The sequence below is a fragment of the Gorilla gorilla genome, chromosome 6 (genome assembly GCF_029281585.2).
Source record: "Gorilla gorilla gorilla isolate KB3781 chromosome 6, NHGRI_mGorGor1-v2.1_pri, whole genome shotgun sequence".
Taxonomy (NCBI): domain Eukaryota; kingdom Metazoa; phylum Chordata; class Mammalia; order Primates; family Hominidae; genus Gorilla; species Gorilla gorilla.
In genome coordinates this window covers 165,832,634-165,839,482 of record NC_073230.2, presented here as the reverse complement: position 1 = coordinate 165,839,482, position 6,849 = coordinate 165,832,634, and positions in this window count along the sequence as shown.

Here is a 6,849-nt window from a genome sequence, read left to right as displayed (position 1 = left end):
GGAGACGCCTGTGGCCCCCAGGCGGCCGAGGACCCCTGAGGAGCCGGCCCTGCCCAGGCTGGGTTTGGACGCTGGGCCCCGACCAGGGGCAGAGCGTTTGAGGTTCCTCTTTGCTGGGTACCTTGAACCGGGAAGCGAACGCAGAGGCCGCGCAGTTTGCGTCTGGATTTTTGGGAGGCCCAGGGGCGCGGGAGCAGCCTCGCCTAGCAGTGAGCTGGGGGAAGACGGGGCTGCTGCTGTGGGGTTCTCGGCCTGACCAGGGGCCGCTTCTCTTCCCGGACAGCTTCAGAAGCTTCATTTCCACAGAGTTCCCACCCTTGACTTAATTTAATTTAATTTAATTTTTTTTCTTTTTTTTTTCTTGAGACCGAGTCTCACTCTGTTGCCCAGGCCGGAGTGCAATGGCGGACCAAAGTGCTGGGATTGCAGGCAAGCCACCGCGCCCGGCCCGTCCTTGACTTTAAAATGATTTAATTTTTGTCAGCTTGTCAGCTCAAAATGGCATCTTGTCATTTAGTTCCTGATGAGAGTGGGTGTCTTTGTTCACTGGCCATTTGTATTTCCTCCTCTGTTTATGGCCTTTGTCCATTTTCCTTATAGGTTTTAGGAATTTTTTTAAATATAAAATTTATTTGATATAAATTTAAAGTAGAGACAGGGTCTCCCTGTGTTGTCCAGGCAGGTCTCAAACTCCTAAGCTCAAATCCTAAAGTATTGGGATTACAGGCCTGAGCCACCACACCCGGCAAGGAATTCTTTACAAATAAAAAATTTTGAATAATCCTCTGTATCTCCTATGTGCAAATATTTTCCTCTCTCAAATATTTAAGGTACTTTAAAAAAATAAGTAATTTAATTTTTAATAAGCAATATACTCTATGTACAGAGTCCAAAATTCAAAAGGTACAAAAAGATATAAATGAAAAGATCAATTTCTGTGCTGTGCCTGTCCACAAGCCACCCAGTTCTCCTTCCATGAAGCAGCAGTATCTCATTCTGAAGTGATCTTCCCAATAGATTCTATACTCAATGAAGCATAAATAGGTGTGTGTGCTGTGTCTCATGAGTGCTAGTTTACAAAACACTGTTCCACATCTTGCTTTTTTCATTTAACAATGTATCTTGTAGACCATCCTGCAGCAGAGGGAGGGACCAATGGACCTTCCCTGCCACCATCATAGCGGCCTGGATTATTGCAAAGGCCTCTGTCTGGTCTCTCCACTTTCATCGCCTCAACCCTTCAGTCTGCTCTCCACATAGCAGCCACAGGCATGCTTTTAAAATATGAAAATAGGACCACGTGGCTGCGTGCCAGCTCACTCTCCAGGAACCCTGGAGGTCCTGCTGGATCTGCCCTCACCTCATCTCCTGACCCTGTCTCCCCTCTCTCCCGCTGCTTCCCCCTGCTCCAGCGCAGGCACAGGCTCCTGGTCCTTTCTGATCCCAGCCTTTGCTCAAAAGTCTCAGCGAGTCCATCCTGACGACCCTGTTTGAGGCTGCAGCAGCCTCAAAATCCTGTTTCCTGTCATCCTGTTTCCTTGGCACTTCCCTCCCCATTTGACTTATGTGTTTGTTGTCTCCTTCTCACCAGGGCATGACTTCTGGTCTGTGGATTTGTCCCCAGGGTTAGTGGCACTCGGTAAATAGACATGAATGAATGGATGCTTTGTTATTTTTTATTGGCTGCAAAGTCAGTGATGGAGAGGCCGTCCATCATTTAGTGACACAGCCCCTGCTGATAGTTTTTATTTCCCACACATTCATACTAAAAATGATGCTACAATGAATAGCTTTCCATACACAGCATTTCATGTGAGAGTACAGTTTAAGGGATATATTCCTAGAAGTGTGTGAATTCTGAAATTGATGGTGTGTATTTTGTAAATTTGATAAATATTGCTTAAGGACCATCCATGGAAGTTGCATCAATGAATGAAAGTTATGAAACTTATCTTTGCCAATTTGATGGAAGAAAAAAATCTCATTAAGTTGAATTTGCATGTTCCTCAGTAAAAGTGGAGCTGACCATCCTTCATATGCTTATGAGCCATTTCCATTTCATTTCTGCAAAATTGCGATTCATATCCTTTGCCCATTTTTCTATGGTTTATGACAGTCTTTTCTTACAGAAACTCTTTACATATTAAGGAAATTGGCTCTTGTTCATGACATGTTGCAAATATGTATTTTTCTCTAGTTGACTAGTTTCATTTTTATTTTTTTGCCATGGACGATTAAAATTTCTTTTGCATTATTAAAATTATCAGTCCTTATGACTTCTAAAGTTTTGTATTACACTTTGAAAGCTCTTCCCCACTCAAAGATTTTTTTTAAAGATTCCCCCTCTTCCTTTTAGAGATGAAGGTCTCTCGAAGTTGCCCAGGCTGGAATGCAGTGGCTCTTCATAGGCAGGATCATAGCTTACCATGGCCTCAAACTCCTGGGCTGGGGCGATCCTCCCACCTCAGCCATCCTACCCAGCTATTTTTATTTTTGTTTTTTAAGGGATGCTATGTTGCCTAGACTGGTCTCAAACTCCTGGCCTCAAGTGATCTTCCTGCCTCAGCCTCCTGAGTATCTGAGATTACAGGCACGAGCCACCATACCTGGCTCCTAAAATACTTAATCTTTGACCAATGTATTTTTTATTTTGATGTATAAAACAAGGTAAGACCAACCTATTTTTTCCCCAGAAAATGCCAATGCCAGTACATTTTAATGAAAAATCTACCTTTTCTCCACCAATTTGAAACACCATCTTGATAATACAGCAGTTTTTAAAATGTATTTGAGCCTATCTCTGGGCTCTCTTTTTCCTAATCTTCCAGCATGTGTATGCCTCGGTGCTCTACTGCTTTAACTATTATGGCTCTATAACGTAGTTTAATATCAGTCTTCTCATTCCTTGTTACTCTTCGTTTTCGTAATTGTTTTCTTTAGTGCTTTTGTTTTAAAAAAAACTTTATCTTTATTTTTATATATTTTTTGGAGACAGGGCCTTGCTCTGTTGCTGGAGTGCCATGGCATGATCATAGCTCACTGCAGCCTCGCCCTTCTGGGCTCGAGTGATGCTCCCTTCTCAACTTCCCAAGTAGCTGGGACTACAGGTGCATGCCACCATGCCTGGCTACTTTATTTTATTTTATTTTTTTAGTATAGAGGAGTTCTTGCTATGTTGCCCAGGCTGGTTTCAAACTCCTAAGTGCAAACGGTCCTCCTGCCTCAGCCTCCCAAAGTACAGTGATTACCAGTGACAGCCACTGCACCCAACTTAAAAAGCAAACTTTAGAATTAACGATCATCCATGAAAAATCCTGTTGGTATTTTAACCGGGGTTGTGTTTAATTTGTAGACTAAACTGAGGTGAGGTCTGAACTGGTGGAAAGATGAATAGAATATTTATGATGTTAAATCTTCCTCTCTAAGGACAGTATATACCTTCCATTCATTCAGACAGTCTGTGTTCTCTTCATATAGGTTGTGCATACGTTTCTTGCAGAATTTATTCTTAAGTGTCTTATCACTCTGTTTTTGTCAATGGGATCATTACATCTTCTAACATGTATGAAGACTGTGTGCTCATCCAAAAATCTGGGCCTCTGTTATTAGAGAACATGAAAAGAACAGATATTGGGGACAATCAGCTTTCCCTGTTCCAACCTCCTCCTTTCCAACTTTTATCTGTCTTGTTTTTCTCCGAATTGCCTCGCTAACTCCTGCAGCACAAGTGTCCTGGTGCCCTGGGCTCCCTGTCTTGGAGGAGGAGGAGGGAGAGGGGTGTGTCCTGGAAAAGTCGGGGGATGGGGGGACCCTGACTCAGAGGGGCATTTCTGATGCCTGAGAGGATGTGGGACTTCCCATGGACAATGCGGGAAGAGGTGAGGGCTTCTGAATGAGCCTGGCACATGGCACAGTGAGCTTGCCTGGCTGGAGTGGAGGATGGGCATCGGGCAGAAGGAAAGCCAAGCTGGGCAGCAAGAGCACGTGTCCCACCTGCAGTGGACAGAAGCTGTGCAGATGGCTTCCCAAGCCTCGTCCTTCATCCTCATGGCAGCCACCATGTGAGGTGCAGGCCACGTCTTCATTGTGCTGGGAAGGGCTCTGAAGCACAGATGGGCACAATTCTGCCTGAAGGCAGGCCCTGGTGTCCGTCCGTCTATGGTCTGCGGTGGTCCAGGCTGAGTCTCCAGGGAGCTGGGGGTGTTTGGAGCAGGGAAGGGACCCAGAAGGAAAGGGGGGGTGCTGTGGAGTGACCAGGAAGAATGTGGGCTTTTTCTGCTTCCTGGGAGCTCTGGTGAGGTTTGCAGGTGATGAGCTCCCCCTCTTTTCCGTCCAGGAGCTGCAGGATCTGCCAAGAGAGGCTGGGGAGGTCCTGAGACCCTTCCCTGTCAGAGAAGAGGAGGCAGAGGGTGGCAAGGGCGGTAAGCATGGCTTTCTCACCCACTCCCAGGGGACGGGAGGCATTGGGAGAGTGTCCTGCGTGGGGGAACTGTCAGAGGGAAGGATGACATCGTGAACCCTGCACCTCCAGCCCCCAGTAATGTGAGGATGCGCTAAGTTAGGGAAGTGAGGAAAAGGCCCCACTCCTCCTAGCAGATTTCTGAACTGAGGTGAGGTCTGAACTGGTGGAAAGATGAAATTTTGATTTAAATCTAGCTGGAATTTAAAAAAAAAAAATCTGCAAAGGATGCTGTTCTAAAGCTGAAAAGTGACTGGAAAAGCTCTGAGGTGCACCTGGGGTGTTGTGTAGAAGTGGGGAAGGAAGCTCTGGCACAGAAGTTCAGGAAGTGTGGGGAGACAGAAATTCATTTTCCCCCATTCAGAGGGCCAGGCGCAAGTTTCTGCTGAACACTCTCCCGTCTCTTCCAACCTACACCTACAGCCCTGCATCTTCTCACTGAAAACATTTCCATCTTCTGGGTCAACAGCCGCACTTTTTGTGGTGTGTAGAAATGAAATACAGGGGCCCCCAACACCCAGTGTGTTGGGTGCTGTACAGGAGTGAGCGTTGGCGGCAGCCGGGGCTCGGCTCACCACCTCAGGGTACTGTGTATACACAGGAGTCAGGAGTAAGTCACTTTCCCAGCCCGTGAGGCATCATTTTAGAGCTGGTTACTCTACTGTACCAATGTTCCTGTTCTGCCTGGCCTTTGTCTGCAGCCCTGCTCCCTTCCCTGGCTGTCACCATTCCAGGAGCTGCCCTCCTGTGCTCTACACTGCTCCCAACCACCTGTCCCCGCCCCAGACTGTGGGTGGGAGCCCGACCTGCACTCTGGCTGTGCTGGAACAAAGCGTCAGGGCTTGGTCACCATCAGCCGCTGACCACGGTCTGCTCAGGCTGCTGGGAGACCAGGCTGTGGTGGGGAGTTCCCGGGGATCCTGGCGCCTGCCAGGAACCTGAGCTAGGTAGGTGGGAAGTAGTTGTGAGCAAGACTTACGGCCTCACAGTGATGGGAACAGGAAGGTTCAGCTGCCAAATGCACCATGTGAACACAGAGTAGTCAGCAGCGCGGCCCTGGGCTCTCAGGCTTGGGGTGAAACACTGATCTCCCCATTTCCAGCCACGTGGCCTTGCTCACCTCTCCAGCCTGGGTCTATCTGTGGAATGGGATGCGGTGGTGCCGATGCCACGGGGCTGTTATAAAAATGCTCGTTTCAGCTTGGAACTTACACCGGCCCTCCCCGTGCTCCCTGAGTGGCTGCTGTGCTGGGCCTGAGGGCTGCTTGCTCCTTCCCTCACTGTTCCCAAGCTGTCGGCTGCCCTCTGAGGTCTTCATTTGGGGGCGGTTGTACTGCGACATCTGCGGACTCAGGCTCCGCGAGGGTGCGTTCTCCTGGGGTCTCAGCTCCTTGGTCTGACGGTGAGTCTTTCAGAGGCTGAAGGGTGAAGGGCTCCACAAACACCTCCCCACACTGCTCATCCCGCAGGGCTTTGCCACTCAGTTCATGGAGAGGAGCCTGGGGGGAGCCAGGATTCCCGTAGCTCCCAGCCGGAGAGGAGGGTGCCGGCCCCCCACACCTTCAGCTGGGGCCTGTTCCTGTGTGTCAAGGCCGCCAGGTGAGTCAGCGGAGTGGGAGAGCTCTCCTCCCGCCCAGCCTCACGCCTGCTGCACTGGCTGAGCTCCCCGCGCCATAGACCAGGGCCTCCCCAGGGGTTGCACTGCTGGTGCTCCCAGAACCCAGGTCCCTCCTTCAGTCCTCCTCCGCGACTCACTGGGGAACAGGAGCCCGCAGCCTTGCTGCCGTCCCATCCACAGGAGCCACATGAATGAAAATGGATTCCTTGCGCCAAGTGCTCAGCCTGGGTCTGGCCCACAGAACGGCTCAGTGGTTGGTAGTGAACTCCCTGAGGCCGCTGACCTGCGTGAGTTTTCTGTCTGTGATCGTTCTCTGAGGCCTGGCCAGTGGCCGCTGGGCCATCTGCGCTGGTTCTGATCTCCTGGGGTGGAGGTTTCTTTGCTCTGAAGCCAGGACTTCTAATACTTTGTGGGGGATTTTTCTTTTTTTTTTAGACGGAGTCTTGCTCTGTCACCCAGGCTGGAGTGCAGTGGCACAATCTCGGCTCACTGCAAGCTCCGCCTCCCGGGTTCACGCCATTCTCCTGCCTCAGCCTCCCTAGTAGCTGGGACTACAGGCACCCGCCACCACGCCCGGCTAATTTTTTGTATTTTTAGTAGAGACGGGGTTTCACTGTGTTAGCCAGGATGGTCTCGATCTCCTGACCTCGTGATCCACCCGCCTCAGCCTCCCAAAGTGCTGGGATTACAGGCGTGAGCCACCGCGCCCGGCCTATGTGGGAGATTTTTCAACCAAAGATCCTAACGTGAGGGAGGCCTAATGTGAGCATCT